We start from the raw sequence: 18,313 nt of genomic DNA on the forward strand, positions 1-18,313 counted from the left end.
AATGCAGGAAGATCTGCAGCGGATAGGCACTTGGTGCAGGGAGTGGCAACTGACCCTTAACATAGACAAATGTAATGTATTGCGAATACATAGAAAGAAGGATCCTTTATTGTATGATTATATGATAGCGGAACAAACACTGGTAGTAGTTACTTCTCTAAAATATCTGGGAGTATGCGTGCGGAACGATTTGAAGTGGAATGATCATATAAAATTAATTGTGGGTAAGGCGGGTACCAGGTTGAGATTCATTGCGAAAGTCCTTAGAAAATGTAGTCCATCAACAAAGGAGGTGGCTTACAAAACACTCGTTCGACCTATGCTTGAGTATTGCTCATCAGTGTGGAGTCCGTACCAGATCGGGTTGACGGAGGAGATAGAGAAGATCCGAAGAAGAACGGCGCGTTTCACCACAGGGTTATTTGGAACCGTGATAGCGTTACGGAGATGTTTAGCTAACTCAACTGGCAGACTCTGCAAGAGAGACGCTCTGCATCGCGGTGTAGCTTGCTGTCCAGGTTTAGAGAGGGTGCGTTTCTGGATGAGGTATCGAATATATTGCTTCCCCCTACTTATACCTCCCGAGGAGATCACGAATGTAAAATTAGAGAGATTCGAGCGCGCACGGAGGCTTTCAGACAGTCGTTCTTCCCGCGAACCATACGCGACTGGAACAGAAAAGGGAGGTAATGACAGTGGCACGTAAAGTACCCTCCGCCAAACACCGTTGTGTGGCTTGCGGAGTATAAATGTAGATGTAGATGTATAAACAGACGGGAAAAAGTCGCAACACCAACAATGAGTTGTGCGATATAAACGAAAGTTGGTAGATGTGTTTCTTCATCTGAAACTTGTCACTTCCTATTTTGCGCCAATCGCACGACATTTGCGCTAGTAGCGCCACTTTGAGCTTGCAGATCAGGTTCACTTTAAATAACGCTATAACCATCGTCAGCGTTAGTTATCTTTGAGAGACGGCCGGGGTGGCCGTGCGGTTCTAGGCGCTACAGTCTGGAACCACGTGACCGCCACGGCCGCAGGGTCGAATCCTGCCTCGGGAGTGGATGTGTGTGATGTCCTTAGGTTGGTTAGGTTTAAGTAGTTCTACGTTCTAGGGGACTGATGACCTTAGAAGTTACGTCCCATTGTGCTCAGAGCCAAGTTATCTTTGAGACAGGGCTTGCTGCTGGACTTGAGTTGACGCTAGTCACGAATGTCTTCAAGGCGACAAAGACACCATTATCAATACCTCACTCGATATTAACGAGGTCGTTTAATAACGCTATGACAAGCTAGGTGCTCCTTCTGAGGTATTTCAAAAAGGCTTGGCGGGAATGTACTCACTGTACATGACTGCTATCAGCGGTGGTTACGAGAATGTACGGTCGCAAAAAGACCGGTCTTCGATCGGCCGCGTGGCATTATCGCAAAGGAAGACCATTGTGTTCGGCGTATTCCTCTGTCGCATCACACCGCATCTGCTGCAGCAGTCTGAGCAGAAGTTGCACCACAGTGACACAACGAACTGTTGCAAAATGTTTACTTCTAGGACAGCCCCGAGCCAGACGCCGTTTAGAGTGCACTCCAATGATCCTAAACAACCGCTATTAGCGACTTCAGTGGAGTCAAGCGAGAGGTAATTGGATGATGATGATGATGTTTGGTTTGTGCGGTTGCCAGCGCCCGTACAAATTCCCAAACTTTGCCCAGTCCAAACTCGCCACTTTCATGAATGATGATGAAGATATCAGGACAACACAAACACCCAGTCATCTCGAGGCAGCTGAAAATCCATGATCCCACCGAGAATCGAACCCGGGACCCCGTGATCGGAAAGCGAGAACGCAGCCGCGAGACCACGAGCTACGGACAGAGTTAACTGGAGGACAGAGTGGACGTCAGTTGCGTTTTCTGACAAAAGCTAGTTCTTCGTAGGTGCAAGTAATGGCCTTGTGTTGGTTAGAAGTCCAGCCGAGGGCCTGCAACCTGCGTGTTTGCGTATTATACGTACTGGACCTACACGTGGAAGTATGGTCTGGGGTGTGATTACGTATGACAACAGAAGCACTCTTGCGATTATCCCCCGCAACGTGACTGCAAATTAGTACTTAAGACTGGTGTTTCGACCTGCTGTGCTGCCAGCGTTTCAGGGGTGTTTCCAACAGGATAACGCTCGGTCAGATATCGCTGTTGTAACGAAACACGTTCTACGGAGTGTCGGTATGTTGGTTTGGCCTGCTTGGTCACCGGATCTGCCTCGTGGACATCATCGTACAAAAACTCCAGCGTCATTAACAAACTGTATTGACTGACCAAGTGCAACAGGCATGGAACTCCATCCCACTAAATGGCGTGCATCTGAACAAAACAGTGCATGCACGTTTGCATGCTTGCATTCAACATTCTGGTGGTAACAAGGGTTGTTAATGTACCAACATTTCACACTTGTAATGGCTTATCTCGCTCGGACATTAACCTGTGATCTTGCAATCTTAATGATTTAAATATTTTACCTGCGTGAAAGTTTTCCTTAAAATTTCGTTATTTCACATTAATTCCTATTTGATGTTGCGATGTTTTTCCGTCAGTACAGCTTACACGAGGGATTGTTATCAACTCTTCATATTTTTTGGTTCTGGCACTTAGTCAGTTACATGTTCCATAGATCATTTGAACGATTATACAGGGTGAGTCACCTAACATTACCGCTGGATGTATTTCGTAAACCACGTCAAATACTGACGAATCGATTCCACAGACCGAACGTGAGGAGAGGGGCTAGTGTAATTGGTTAATACAAACCATACAAAAATGCACGGAAGTATGTTTTTTAACACAAACCTACGTTTTTTTTTAAAAATGGAACCCCGTTAGTTTTGTTAGCACGTCTGAACATATAAACAAATACGTATTCAGTGCCGTTTGTTGCATTGTAAAATATTAATTACATCCGGAGATATTGTAACCTAAAGTTGACGCTTGAGTACCTCTCCTTCGCTGTTCGATCGTGTGTATCGGAGAGCACCGAATTACGTAGGGATCCAAAGGGAACGGTGATGGACGTTAGGTACAGAAGAGACTGGAACAGCACATTACGTCCACATGCTAATACCTTTTTATTGGTCTTTTTCACTGACCCACATGTACATTACCATGAGGGGTGAGGTACACGTACACACGTGGTTTCCGTTTTCAATTACGGAGTGGAATAGAGTGTGTCCCGACATGTCAGGCCAATAGATGTTCAATGTGGTGGCCATCATTTGCTGCACACAATTGCAATCTCTGGCGTAATGAATGTCGTACACGACGCAGTACATCTGGTGTAATGTCGCCGCAGGCTGCCACAATACGTTGTTTCATATCCTCTGGGGTTGTAGGCACATCACGGTACACATTCTCCTTTAATGTACCCCACTGAAAGAAGTCCAGAGGTGTAAGATCAGGAGAACGGGCTGGCAATTTATGCGTCCTCCACGTCCTATGAAACGCCCGTCGAACATCCTGCCAACGGTCAGCCTAGTGTTAATTGCGGAATGTGCAAGTGCACCTCATGCTGATGGGACGCGTTTCCAGTGGGACATTTTCGTGCAACGTTGGCAGATCATTCTGTAGAAACGCGGTGTATGTTGCAGCTGTTTGGGCCCCTGCAGTGAAGTGAGGACCAATGAGGTGGTCGCCAATGATTCCGCACCATACATTTACAGTCGACGGTCGCTGTCGCTCTACCTGTCTGAGCCAGCGAGGATTGTCCACGGACAAGTAATGCATCTTCCGTAGATTCACTGCCCCGTGGTTTGTGAAACCCGCTTCATCGGTAAACAGGTAGAACTGCAACGCATTCTCTGTTAATGCCCATTGACAGAATTGCACTCGATGATTAAAGTCATCACCATGTAATTGCTGATGTAGCGAGACATGAAACGGGTGAAAGCTGTGACGATGCAGTATGCGCATGACACTACTTTGACTCAGTCCACCGGCTCTCGCAATGTCCCAATACTCATGTGTGGGTTCATGGCAACAGCAGCTAACACACCAACTGCACCCGCTTCTCCTGTGACTGGCCTGTTACGAACCCGTTTGCGTGCTACGACCACACCTGTCGCATACAGTTGGCGGTAGATGTTTTGCAATGTGCGGCACATTGGATGCTCTCTGTCCTGGTACCGTTCTGCATACTCCCTGCAGGCTTCAGCTGCATTTCGTCGACGCTCGCCATAGATGAGTATCATTTGCGCCTTTTCAGAGTTCGAATACTCATGGTCACAGTTCCTACAACACTACACTATCACAGACGTCTGGTAACACGGTGTATTACAGTTGGTCTGCCTGCGGAGACGAATGCAGAATAACAATAGCAGCAGGCGCTACATGCGGACACTGCGACAGCTAGACCAAATCACAACAGTCCGCTATAGCCATACTCGTAAACACGGTCGTCATCGTAATTGAAAACGGAAACCACGTGTGTACGTTTACCTCACCCCTCATGGTGCCGTCTGGGTTCAGAGGTCATCCTCAGTTCGTACAGGCGGTTAGCGGAATTAGTGAAGGCGGAAAGCCTCGCTCGCGGGGTGGAATCAGAGCTAACTATTTGTAGTATCGTTGCCAGAACCGATCGCGGTCCTCTGGTTTGGAGCCGAGTGGAAGGCTTAAACCAGAGGCTCAGACGATTCTGCGGAGATCTGGGGTGCAAATTTCTCGACCTCCGCTATCGGGTGGAGAAATGTAGGGTCCCCCTGAATAGGTCAGGCGTGCACTACACGCCGGAAGCGGCTACAAGGGTAGCGGAGTACGTGTGGAGTGCACATGGGGGTTTTTTAGGTTAGAGAATTCCCTCCAGGCCCGACAAGACGCCTCCTGAGACGCGGCAAGGTAGGAGTAGGCAAAATGCAACAGGGAATATCAATATTAATGTGCTAATAGTAAACTGCAGGAGCGTCTATAGAAAGGTCCCAGAACTGCTCTCATTAATAAACGGTCACAACGCCCATATAGTACTAGGGACAGAAAGTTGGCTGAAACTAGACGTAAACAGTAATGAAATCCTAAACTCAGATTGGAATGTATACCGTAGAGGCAGGCTGGACAGTGAAGGGGGAGGCGTGTTTATAGCGATAAGAAGTGCAATAGTATCGAAGGAAATTGACGGAGATCCGAAACGTGAAATGATTTGGGTGAAGGTCACGGTTAAAGCAGGCTCAGACATGGTAATTGGATGTCTCTATAGGCCCCCTGGCTCAGCAGCTGTTGTGGCTGAGCACCTGAAGGATAATTTGGAAAATATTTTTCCAGTAGATTTCCCCACCATATTATAGTTCTGGGTGGAGATTTTAATTTGCCGTATATAGGCTGGGAGACTCAAACGTTCATAAAGGGTGGCAGGGACAAAGAATCGAGTGAAATTTTTTTAAGTGGTTTATCTGAAAACTACCTTGAGCAGTTAAACAAAGAACCGACTCGTGGCGATAACATATTAGACCTTCTGGTGACAAACAGACCCGAACTATTTGAAAAAGTTAACGCAGAACTGGGAATCAGCGATCATAAAGCGGTTACGGCATCGATGATTTCAGCCGTAAATAGAAATATTAAAAAGGGTAGGAAGATTTTTCTGTTTAGAAAAAGTGACAAAAACCAGATTTCAGAGTACCTGTTGGCTCAACAAAAAATTTTTGTCTCAAGTACAGATAGTGTTGAGGATCGATGGACAAAGTTCAAAACCATCGTACATTATGCGTTAGATGAGTATGTGCCAAACAAGATCGTAAGAGATGGAAAAGAGCCGCCGTGGTACAACAACCGAGTTAGAAAACTGCTGCGGAAGCAAAGGGAACTTCACAGCAAACATAAACATAGCCAAAGCCTTGAAGACAGACAAAAATTACGCGACGCGAAATGTAGTGTGAGGAGGGCTATGCCAGAGGCGTGCAATGAATTCGAAAGTAAAGTTCTATGTACTGGCTTGGGAGAAAATCCTAAGAAATTTTGGTCTTATGTCAAAGCGGTAGGTGGATCAATACAAAATGTCCAGACACTCTGTGACCAAAATGGTACTGAAACAAAGGATGACAGACTAAAGGCCGAAATACTAAATGTCTTTTTCCAAAGTTGTTTCACAGAGGAAGACTGCAGTGTAGTTCCTTCTCTAGATTGTCGCACAGATGACAAAATGGTAGATATCGAAATAGACGACAGAGAGATAGAGAAACAATTAAAATCGCTCAAAAGAGGAAAGGCCTCTGGACCTGATGGGATACCAGTTCGATTTTACACAGAGTACGCGAAGGAACTTGCCCCCCTTCTTGCAGCGGTGTACCGTAGGTCTCTAGAAGAGCGTAGCGTTCCAAAGGATTGGAAAAGGGCACAGGTCATCCCCGTTTTCAAGAAGGGACGTCGAACAGATGTATAGAACTATAGACCTATATATCCAACGTCGATCAGTTGTAGAATTTTGGAACACGTATTGTGTTCGAGTATAATGACTTTTCTGGAGACTAGAAATCTACTCTGTAGGAATCAGCATGGGTTTCGAAAAAGACGGTCATGTGAAACTCAGCTCGCGCTATTCGTCCACGAGACTCAGAGGACCATAGACACGGGTTCCCAGGTAGATGCCGTGTTTCTTGACTTCCGCAAGGCGTTCGATACAGTTCCCCACAGTCGTTTAATAAACGAAGTAAGAGCATATGGACTATCAGACCAGTTGTGTGATTGGATTGAGGAGTTCCTAGATTACAGGACGCAGCATGTTATTCTCAATGGAGAGAAGTCTTCCGAAGTAAGAGTGATTTCAGGTGTGCCGTAGGGGAGTGTCATAGGACCGTTGCTATTCACAATATACATAAATGACCTGGTGGATGACATCGGAAGTTCACTGAGGCTTTTTGCAGATGATGCTGTGGTGTATCGAGAGGTTGTAACAATGGAAAATTGTACTGAAATGCAGGAGGATCTGCAGCGAATTGACGCATGGTGCAGGGAATGGCAATTGAATCTCAATGTAGACAAGTGTAAGGTGCTGCGAATACACAGAAAGATAGATCCTTTATCATTTACCTACAAAATAGCAGGTCAGCAACTGGAAGCAGTTAATACCATAAATTATCTGGGAGTACGCATTAGGAGTGATTTAAAATAGAATGATCATATAATGTTGATCGTCGGTAAAGCAAATGCCAGACTGAGATTCATTGGAAGAATCCTAAGGAAATGCAATCCGAAAACAAAGGAAGTAGGTTACAGTACGCTTGTTCGCCCACTGCTTGAATACTGCTCAGCAGTGTGCGATCCGTACCAGATAGGGTTGATAGAAGATATAGAGAAGATCCAACGGAGAGCAGCGCGCTTCGTTACAGGATCATTTAGTAATCGCGAAAGCGTTACGGAGATGATAGATAAACTCCAGTGGAAGACTCTGCAGGAGAGACGCTCAGTAGCTCGGTACGGGCTTTTGTTAAAGTTTCGAGAACATACCTTCACCGAAGAGTCAAGCAGTATATTGCTCCCTCCTACGTATATCTCGCGAAGAGACCATGAGGATAAAATCAGAGAGATTATAGCCCACACAGAGGCATACCGACAATCCTTCTTTCCACGAACAGTACGAGACTGGAATAGAAGGGAGAACCGATAGAGGTACTCAAGTTACCCTCCGCCACACACCGTCAGGTGGCTTGCGGAGTATGGATGTAGATGTGGATGTAGATGTAGATGGTAGTGTACACGTGCGTCAGTGAAAAAGACCAATAAAAAGATGTTAGCATGTGGACGTAATGAGCTGTTCCAGTCTCTTCTGTACCTAAGGTCCATCACCGTTCCCTTTGGATCCCTACGTAATTCGGTGCTCTCCGATACACACGATCGAACAGCGGAGGAGTGGTACTCAAGCGTCAACTTTATCTTACAATATCTCCGGATGTAATTAACATTTTACAAGGCAACAAACAGCACTGACTACGTATTTGTTTATATGTTCATATGTGCTAACAAAACTAACGTGGTTCCATTTAAAAACGGAGGTTTGTGTTAAAAAACATACTTCCGTGCATTTTTGTATGGTTTGTGATAAACAATTACACTAGCCCCTCTCCTCACGTTCGGTCTGTGGAATCGGTTCGTCAGTATTTGATGTGGTTTACGAAATATATCCAGCGGTAACGTTAGGTGACTCACCCTGTATATTGAAGAGTGTTAACATTAATGAACACATTATCATTTTATTTGTATTCATGAAAGTGAACTTCAAAAATTCTTTTTTTTTTGTTTTGTACTGGTTACCAGTTTTTAACTAAAAATTCGCCAGTGGAATGGAAGGAGTTGTTCAGGAGAAATGATGTCATATTAGATTTAAAATTTTGCTTCGCTACCAATCAGACATTTTATGTTATTGGGCTAGTGATCAAAAATTTGATTGCTACAGTCTGAATTCCTCTCTCACCCACTAACAGTCTTAACAATGCGTAAAAATGTTGTAGGTATGTACTTTCATTATAAGGAATTTCGTTAGCGAAATTGTGTATTGTGACGGCGCATTTAAAATACCTACTTCACTGAAGATTTAATGTACCTACATGACATCCGTGCAATCGGTAGCTTCTTTCTAAGCGATGAAAAGTGATTAAAATTATTCCGTAAGACATCATAGGATGCAAGTCTGCAAAATATGTCAGGAAGCTGATATGTTCGTTTCCAAGATAATCAAGTATGCGGATAGCAAAAGTACCTGAACTTAGTTTTTTTAGAAGCTCAGTAACATCCTTGTTCCAGCTCAAGTTTTCATCAATATGTACACCCAAAAATTTGAAGCGTTCTGCCCGATTTACTGACTCCTACTTATGTGCTACAACAATTGTTGGTTTGACACTATTTGTTGTACATAAATGAACGTAGCACGCTTTTTCAAAATTTAGGGAGATTCTGTTTTCAGGGAATAACTTAATAATGCTTTGGAAGATATCATTTAGCTTTCCCTCTCGTGTGATTTTTTATAACACTAGTATTGTCTGCAAAAGTAGCAATTTGGCTTGTTGACTGTTAAGTGGAAGGTCATTCACACTTATAAAGAATAGGATAGGGACTCCATTTATGATTTTTTCCCAGTCACAAAAATTTTCAACTTTCCCGACATTGTCTGAATTATTCAGCACGTTCTTTTGCGTTCTCATTGAAAATATGATTCAAACAAGTTATGTCTAACGCCACCAGTTCCATAAAACATGAGTTTCTCTAAGAGACTAACGCGATCTATATAATCAGACTCCTTGGAAACATCACAAAATATGCCAACTGGTGAGATACGAGTATTATTATTTAAGCCTTGTACTGATAGACGAGTGCATGTATAAGTAGCATTCTCAGTTGAGCAACCCTTCTTGAACCCAAACTGTGAAATGCTAAGTAAGGTGTTTCCACTTAAGGGTTCGACTATTCTTGAGTACATTACTTTCTCGAATACTTATGAAAAAGATGTTAGTAAGGAAACTGAATGATAACTGCATAAGTCTGTCTCGCTACCTTTTTTTATGAAGCGGTTTAACAACTGCTATTTTAGCCTTTCTGGATAACTTCCACGTGAAGTGATTCATTGTATATATCACTAAGATCGCTACTTATTAAGTAGCAACAATTTTTCAAAACTCTATGTGAAACTCTCCTCAGTCCGAAATGGGTTTTTTTCAGTCTTCTCACTGGTCTGGTGTGGCCCTCCTTGAATTCCAATCTTGTGATAATTTCTTCATCTCACAATAACACTGCCATCCAACACCCTCTATTATTTTTTTGATGTATTCCAATCTCTGCCTTGTACTACAGTTGTCACACTCCGTAGCTGCCACTAGTAACATGTAAGTTATTCCCCGATGTCGTAACGTTTGTCCGATCATCCTGTTCATTTCTGTTGTCAGTGTTTTCCATTAGTTCCTTACTTCGCCGAAATGGGGGAAAACCTTCTCATTCATATTTTATCCGTGCACCTAACTGTGGCCATTCTTCTGTGCCCCACGACTCAAACATTAGTAATTCATAATCTAGATTAGATATTTTGTGGTTACATGAAGACAATTTTATTTATTCTGTGGTATACATGGTTTAATTACTAAATCACGAGCAAATGTGTTCCTGTCCTTAATTCTGACGTCATTTACGCGCCTAAGCTATCTGTCACTGCATTTATTTTCAAGTAAATGGAATCCCGCAATAACAGACTGCTTAGGAATTGTGCAGACCAAGAATGATGAAGTTAGGGGTAGAGATTTTGTGAAGGAAACTAAGACTGAGAAGGAGAGAGAGAGAGAGAGAGAGGAGACAAAGAGAGAGAAAGGAGAAACAGAAATGGAGATGAATTTGGACTGAGACAGATGTAAAGGGAGAAAATAAGAACAAACCAAAGAGAGAGCAGAATAAGAGGAGTTGAACTGAACAAAATTTACCAAATAATAATAATAGGACAGAAATGCACCGTTGTCAAGATACAGCTGCAAAACGTCAGTCAATCAGTGGAGTGCTCTCGTAAGTGAAGACTCGTGGAAAGCTGCTAGCAAGAACTTTACAAGCTATGACAGTCGTTCGCAATGTGTCAAGAACTTTCTAAACGGTGCAGTAGTCATTTCTTCGACAATGTCAGTTTTGTAGCGGTTGGAGGCAGGAATTTCGAGAATTTCTTGAACACATGGGATTTGAGATAAATGAGTCTTTACTTTTCATCTCTTACGTAGTTAAATGATCTACTCTACTTGTTAGAATAAGAGTTCATTCGCTCTCTCTTTACATTAGTAAAAATTGTAGCGTGTAACTGTTAAATTTAATAATTAATAACATGGCACTTTAAAAGTAAAACAGGCCGGCTATGTTACTGGACTGTCGTTTCTGCAATGCAGCTTACATATTAAGAGTATTATGGTACTTTTAGCGATGTTGATTTACCTAGTAGACGTCACGCATAAATCGAGACTATGGTAGCAAGCTATGGCTAGGGATCTTAATGTTGCCTAATTTTGACTGTTATGGTGGAACCAAAACCTTCAGCCAGTTTAATTGGTATCTGAATTGTTTATTATATCAGATATTAACTGGCCGAGTTAGTTTAAATGTGGACATCTTAGCGTGCTTGTCGAAGATTGGATGTACACTCCTGGAAATGGAAAAAAGAACACATTGACACCGGTGTGCCAGACCCACCATACTTGCTCCGGACACTGCGAGACGGCTGTACAAGCAATGATCACACGCACGGCACAGCGGACACACCAGGAACCGCGGTGTTGGCCGTCGAATGGCGCTAGCTGCGCAGCATTTGTGCACCGCCGCCGTCAGTGTCAGCCAGTTTGCCGTGGCATACGGAGCTCCATCGCAGTCTTTAACACTGGTAGCATGCCGCGACAGCGTGGACGTGAACCGTATGTGCAGTTGACGGACTTTGAGCGAGGGCGTATAGTGGGCATGCGGGAGGCCGGGTGGACGTACCACCGAATTGCTCAACACGTGGGGCGTGTGGTCTCCACAGTACATCGATGTTGTCGCCAGTGGTCGGCGGAAGGTGCACGTGCCCGTCGACCTGGGACCGGACCGCAGCGACGCACGGATGCACGCCAAGACCGTAGGATCCTACGCAGTGCCGTAGAGGACCGCACCGCCACTTCCCAGCAAATTAGGGACACTGTTGCTCCTGGGGTATCGGCGAAGACCATTCGCAACCGTCTCCATGAAGCTGGGCTACGGTCCCGCACACCGTTAGCCCGTCTTCCGCTCACGCCCCAACATCGTGCAGCCCGCCTCCAGTGGTGTGGCGACAGGCGTGAATGGAGGGACGAATGGAGACGTGTCGTCTTCAGGGATGAGAGTCGCTTCTGCCTTGGTGCCAATGATGGTCGTATGCGTGTTTGGCGCCGTGCAGGTGAGCGCCACAATCAGGACTGCATACGACCGAGGCACACAGGGCCAACACCCGGAATCATGGTGTGGGGAGCGATCTCCTACACTGGCCGTACACCACTGGTGATCGTCGAGGGGACACTGAATAGTGCACGGTACATCCAAACTGTCATCGAACCCATCGTTCTACCATTCCTAGACCGGCAAGGGAACTTGCTGTTCCAACAGGACAATGCACGTCCGCATGTATCCCGTGCCACCCAACGTGCTCTAGAAGGTGTAAGTCAACTACCCTGGCCAGCAAGATCTCCGGATCTGTCCCCCATTGAGCATGTTTGGGACTGGATGAAGCGTCGTCTCACGCGGTCTGCACGTCCAGCACGAACGCTGGTCCAACTGAGGCGCCAGGTGGAAATGGCATGGCAAGCCGTTCCACAGGACTGCATCCAGCATCTCTACGATCGCCTCCGTGGGAGAATAGCAGCCTGCATTGCTGCGAAAGGTGGATATACACTGTACTAGTGCCGACATTGTGCATGCTCTGTTGCCTGTGTCTATGTGCCTGTGGTTCTGTCAGTGTGATCATGTGATGTATCTGACCCCAGGAATGTGTCAATAAAGTTTCCCCTTCCTGGGACAATGAATTCACGGTGTTCTTATTTCAATTTCCAGGAGTGTAGTTTTATGGCCCTTGTTACACAACAGAGCATTTCCTGTGTACTGTCATTTGGAAAATTTCGCTCTATTCGACATCTCCTGCTCTGCTATGTCGTTGTTATCAGGTTATTTTCTGTGTCCACTGTAAATAGAAACAGAGAGGAAATGACAAATGCCCAGAAAAGGCAAGAGATAGAGGGAGGGCGGTGGGGGAGATATTGTAAGAGGAGATGTTCAGAGGTAACAATTGGTCTAAATAAACGGAGAAGTTTGTATGTACATGTGATTAAAATCATGTATAATAACAATTACTTGTGGACACAGCCTGAACAGTGTTCCATGCTGCTTGGCTGCGACGGTTATATGCCTGACTGCCTGCGTAAATAACACTGAAATACTGAACATAGATACGAACATAGATATAAGTGAGTGCCCAATGGGATGCTAACTGTCACTATTGATTACCAACGCCCGAAATGCTACTATTATGGCTGCTAACGTTTCATCAGAATAGATCAGTACTACAGAGATTGCTTTCGCTAAACTGTTCTTGGCCATCTCTCACTTCTGCTCATGCTTGTGACAGATGTCTTAATTCCACACAAGCATAAACATAGTCACACATTCAGAAAACAGACACAAATTTAACATCACAATAATATTTGTACAATTATTTGAAAAATAAGTTTCGTTCTCCTTTGTTTAAACCGCTGTTTATGGAGATGTAGTTAGAGTGATCTTTTTAATGTGAAATGAAGAATGTTCAGCCTCTTATAAATTTATCTAATGTGTTGATCAAGCTAAATACAAAAGTTATGAGCAGATAGAACCTATCACGTGAAATGTCTACTGGGAGGTTACTACTGCTGTGTGTGAATGAATACAAGGTGTCCGGAAATGCCAGTTACTAACTTCTATGACTTGTAGAGGGCATTGAGTATATAATGTTTTTAATAGGAACCCATGTCAGGAAAGGTACCGTTTACGTTCTACGACGGTTTCAATCCAGAAGTATAGCGCGTCCACGTCTGCTGAGGGAAAGAGGAAAGTCTCAGAGTTGCTTGTACTGGTGTGCAGTATGACGTGTACTATATCATATGGTCACCTAATGTCACTTTACGACTGCCTTACTGCGAAACCTATTCAGTGCCTGTGCATCTCAGACAGAGTAAAAATGGATCGGTACAAGTTTTTGGAATACACAGACATGCTTCTTACGCACGGTGAAGCTTGAGGAAACGGTATAGCTGCCAGTCGGCTGTGTCACGAACGTTTTCCGCAATGTAGCATGCCATCGCACAAACAATTTGCCCAAGTTACGCGGTGGCTCCGAGAAACAGGTACCTTCATCGTGAGGAGAGAGGGGACTTCGCTGCTCCACGGCAACGCCGCACGCCCGAATCTGAATGAGATGTACTGCATCTCCTTCATGAGAACCCATCAACGCGTACTCGAACAATTTTACGCGAAATGGGTGTTAATATCATCTGGAACATTACCAGTTAAAAAGGATCGTCGCTACGGGTCCAGCCGATTTTCTACAACGTGTTGCCTATTGAACGTGCTTCCTGCACTGCTGCATCGACACACCGCTGTATCGATACACCTCCGTTCCCACATCGAGTTCAGTTCACAGATGAATATAATTTCACTATAGACTTTGTTGTAAGTTCGCGAAACAACCATGTCTCGGCACACGAAAACCCTCGTGTCACGCATGTTCAGGGATTTTAGTACCGGTTTGGCATTAACATTTGGCGAGATATTCTGGATGGTCATGCGATTGAGTCGTACCTCCTTCCTGCATACTTGGTCTTCCTGCAGAACGTATTGGATCTGTTCTTGAAAACTGCGTCACCGAGTGTCCGTCAGCAAATGTGGTCTCATCAGGATGGTGCCCCTCCTCACTACTCACCTGCCGTTCAGAGAAACAGGCGATGTGGTGAAAGATGGACAGGCCGAAGTGGTCCAACTGAGTGGCCGTCGGGATCGCCGAATTTAACACCTATGGACTACATCTAGCAGGGTTTTACCCAAAGTTTAATTTACGAGACTTGTGTAGAGACAGAGAAAGATTTGCTGGCAAGAGTTCTAAACGCTGCACTAGAAATTAAAGAGACACCAGGTGGGATAGAGAGTGTGTACCAGAATGTGCTTCGTAGGTACAAGGTCAGAAAGAAAGTTGGTGGTCGTCTCATCGAGCTGCTGTTGTAATGCATCAGTACCGTCCTGAACGCACAGTGTTGGGGGGTTGTTTGGGGAAGCAGACCAGACAGTGAGGTCATCGGTCTCATCGGATTAGGCAAGGATGGGGAAGAAAGGCGGCCGTGCCCTTTCAAAGGAACCAGCCCGGCATTTGCCTGGAGCGATTTAGGGAAATCACGGAAAACCAAAATCAGGATGGCCGGACGCGTGATTGAACCGTGGTACGCACTGTGTGCTGGGTTCTTTTTTGTTTTGGAATTATGTAAATACTTAATGTTTAAGTCTTAATACAAACAAAAGTGCTTAAGTAATGAATGGACGTTTCGTTATGTTTCCTTTCGAATTGTTACTTATAACTGTAGTGCGCCACGCCTAATTCAGTTCCTCAAGGAAAAGTGGATGAGTTAAACATCTGAACTGAAACCGTCATAGAACGGTAGCTGTGCGTTTCCGGAGATGGATTCCCATTCAAAATTGTATGTACTCACTCCCCTCTATAAGTCCTAGAAGTTTGTAACAGGAATCTCCAAACATGCTATATATCTCATGTTGTTTGGCATGAATGTCATTGTGAAGTTCGCTGTCAATAAGTTAAATTATAAAGATGCCGAAAACAGTTTCCAATGATTTGATGCCCATCCTTCAGATCATCAGAATTTCTCTTCAGCCAAATATTCGACTGCGAATAAGTCTCCGTTTGAATACAAAATAATATAGCTAAATATTTAGGTTTGTAATTATTATTTTGAAATAACTAACTGAAAGTCAACATTCTTTTATGGTTAACTATATATAAAGACTGCTGTGTAACATTCGGTTTCAGTGTATACATTTACTGATGGTCGGAAATAATGGCTGCCTCCACAGCTGTACAATACGATTCATCTTTGCCTCACCTGAAATGTAACAGCTGTGCAGATGACGGCTGGAGGAGCTGTAGTGCGTCAGATGTTCTGCAGTCCACAGGAAGCTGCTAAGATGAGGACATACTATTTCCTAAATGAACAAATTAGCACCAGGAATGGTAATAACACTAAGCGCTTCTCTACAACTCCGTCTGACTGATAAACTCTTTAAAACTCGTTAGGAAAGATATTGGAATGGGATGTGCTGGCATGATCTACGAAAACGTTTTTAATGCACAACAATGGATAGTCACGTAATGATGGATATGAGTGGTGTAGGGACACATTATAATGAATAATGTGCACTTTAAATTCACAGTAAATAGCAGTTAATGCAATCACAGTCTCTTTCGCAAAGACAAAAGACCGATAACTTCTTTTACAACAGGAACCACATCTTCATTGTAATTTTAGGGTCACTCATTAACTTATGTGAAATAATGCCATTGACTCCTTCGTACACAGTCCATGCAGGTATAACAAATATACGCTTTCTTGTAATGACAACTACGTATGACCCCCTTCTTATGATGTGTTGAAATCTTCGCTCGTCGCTTGTCTTCTGTGCATATCTTTTCTATATATTTCAGTCTTGCGTCTTGTCTCCTGAATCTTCTCGCTTATATTTTTGTTTTTTGAGTCTTCTATGTTGATAATTTCAAACATTGTTGCCTCTTCCGATAATCTGGTGACTCCTTGCAAAATGGTGTCGTAATAAGTGCCGTGGAACATCCACGCATGTTCGTCTCTGCACTCAAGAATTGATTTCACTGTACCACTACTCTCACTGTTCCATTTTACACCATACGACTAATACCACAAACAATTACTCATTCCTGCCAAAATGCAAGTCCTTTCCCACTAATAAACCGACATGTGCCTCCCGTCAGTCTTTACGCTTCACCATCCTAATTTCACCTGCTCTTCTTCATTTCTTGGATCCATGTTAAGAAAATTACAGATGTTAAGATATATACGGTACAGATATCACATAAAATATGGGACAAACAAATTGGCGTGACGTTTTTCATTACATATGATTAGATACATACATACATAAATATGTAAAGGACAGAAAATTGTTTATGTGAGGCAGGTTTCACGGAAATAATCTGCAGTGATTAGCTGTGGAGGACACCTCCGTCGTACGCTGTTCAGTGTGGAATTCCTGCGAGGGAAAAGTGATATCATGCAGTTAGCAGGTAACTGTTGCTGCATAGTAAGTCTGCAATATGTAGCTGATTTTTCTTATCGTCATTTCATCGGCGTTTTGTTGGTCTGGGAAGACAATTCGGCGAAAAAGGACTTGTTAACTGCCTCCAGAACAGCGCTGTGTTACACAAAGTATGGATTTCCTTGCATACCACTTCATCCATCTCTGTCTTGCTGAAGAAGGAAAATCGCTTATATATATCAAACGCAACGAACTGAAAGGAACTTGCATAAGTACTGAAAAACACTATGAAACTTAGCAAACTCCCAAGAAAGAGAGAACAGAGATGGTGGAACAGCCCATGCGATCAAGCAACAGAAGAAAGAATACAAGCTTAGAAAACTTTCAGTAGCAATAAAACTACAGAAAAATGGCAGGAATTTTTGAGAATACAGAAGAGTTCATCTAAGGAAATACGAAGAGAAAAACGTAGATATAATTTAAGCCGGCTTAAAGAAATTGAACAAAAATTTATCAAGAACAACACCAGAAATTTTTACAAAATTTTCAAAGAAAACCTACCAGAGTATCAACCACCTAATCTGTGCTTTCGCAGGCGTGATGGATCACTGGAAACCAACCCTATAAAGAACTGTCAAATTTTAGTTAAATATTTTCACTCACTTCTCAACTGCGAGCCTCCGACAGAACAACTAGATTTCGAAAAACCCACATTCAATCCCGATTCAAATCTACCATCAATTAAAGAGCTAAATGAAATAATCAAGTCTTTGAAGAACAACAAGTCTCCAGGCGAATACGGAATCATAGCAGAAGTATGTCAATTAAATGACTATAATCTCACACAAGCAACCCACAGAATTATACCAAACTTTTGCGAAACTGAACAAATACCTCCAGAGTGGAAATGTACATTAATTCTCCCTCTCCACTAAAAAGGTGCAAAAACCGATCCAAATAATTACAGGGGGAATTTCACTGTTCCCTGTAACATACAAAATTCTTTCAAAGGCCCTTTTAAACAGACTAGAAAAACCAGAGAACCAATTAATAGGGGGGTATCAAACAGGGTTTTGCAAAGGTCTATCTTGCATCGAACAGGTATGGAACTTAAAAACAATTTTGCAAACGAAAAGATGTAGAAATACGGTGGTAACTTTTTTCGACTTTAAAAAGGTTTACGATTGAATACATAGACAAACATTATTCCACATATTAGAGGAGCTCAGGATTGACAGGAAAACAAGGTCAATCATTGAACAGACATCATCAGATACAGCCTCAAATGTTAAATTCATGGGTGAAACATCAGAAGCATTTCATATCCATACTGGTGTTCGCCAAGGAGATGGAATGTCCCCCTTACTATTTAACATGATTCTGCAAAAATTGTGAGGACATGAGAAAGGGAATTCAGCTTGGGATTTAAAAAAGGTAGAGAATGTGGGTGAAGTCTCTTGAAATTCTAACGACCAATAGAGAGGAAGCCAAATTTGCA

At 43.5% G+C, this 18,313-nt stretch overlaps 1 protein-coding gene across 1 annotated transcript in view; it reads left to right on the forward strand.

Annotated features, from left to right (window-relative positions):
* Window positions 1-18,313, forward strand: part of LOC126176209 (trypsin-1-like) — an 83,656-nt gene that overhangs the window by 22,177 nt on the left and 43,166 nt on the right. The gene's annotated exons all lie outside the window — the stretch shown is intronic.

The sequence above is a fragment of the Schistocerca cancellata genome, chromosome 3 (genome assembly GCF_023864275.1).
Source record: "Schistocerca cancellata isolate TAMUIC-IGC-003103 chromosome 3, iqSchCanc2.1, whole genome shotgun sequence".
In the NCBI taxonomy this organism is placed as follows: Eukaryota; Metazoa; Arthropoda; class Insecta; order Orthoptera; family Acrididae; genus Schistocerca; species Schistocerca cancellata.